Here is an 861-nt window from a genome sequence, read left to right as displayed (position 1 = left end):
TTCCACTTTACTCAGTATTCTCACTATAGACTAAGTACTTTTTTGGCCTCTGCTACTCTGCGATAGAGCCTCAATTGGTAGTGAGTGTGCTTTGTGGATGTTTCCTAGAGTGGCTGCTTCTGCCTGGTGATCCGTGACTCATATCAGCGCGCATTGCTGCAGGCTCTCCACTATGATGGGATTTACCGTACACAGTATGTGAATTAATGAATGAGTGAAGATTATGCCACAGGCCAACACTGAGTTAAAATGTGCGAGGTACACTGTTACCAACCACTCAAATTCCACAGACTGTGTTCATTTTTTACTGCAAAACACAGTAAGTTTTGGACACAAATAGTGTTCAAAGAATTCTGGCTGTGATGAAAAACAGTGACAACATTGCATTGCAGACTTAAGTACAGAGCTGCAAAAATTAGCCACAATGTTTACTACTTTACCTGTATGTGCATCCACTGCCTAAAACCTCTTCTGAATCCTATGTGGTTTTATTTTTGTATTCCACTAGTTATATAATCCATCCAAAACTGTCATCACTTCATATTTTGGAAAATGTGGCAAAGGGACCAACAGCATCCAAATAAATGTCAGGCCGATTTATTTTTTAATGTAAAGTATTACATCATCCTCCACAATTTGGCACCACCGCCATCACATTCCGCATGTCGTTATCCCTTGGCCGGACATCTTTCAATATATAGCCCCTCTGTCTTTCATTAAAGTTGCATCCTGTCTCTAAGTCTCTGGTAATCTGTCCACTAGTTAACACTGTCTTCAGTTCCCACTGAGTGGCTATAGGATTTGCAGGGGGTACACTGATTGCACCAACACTGAAATAGGTGTGGGTTACAAAACTATCCC

The sequence above is a fragment of the Schistocerca nitens genome, chromosome 11 (assembly GCF_023898315.1).
Source record: "Schistocerca nitens isolate TAMUIC-IGC-003100 chromosome 11, iqSchNite1.1, whole genome shotgun sequence".
Taxonomy (NCBI): domain Eukaryota; kingdom Metazoa; phylum Arthropoda; class Insecta; order Orthoptera; family Acrididae; genus Schistocerca; species Schistocerca nitens.
Note: the sequence above shows the minus strand (reverse complement) of the source record.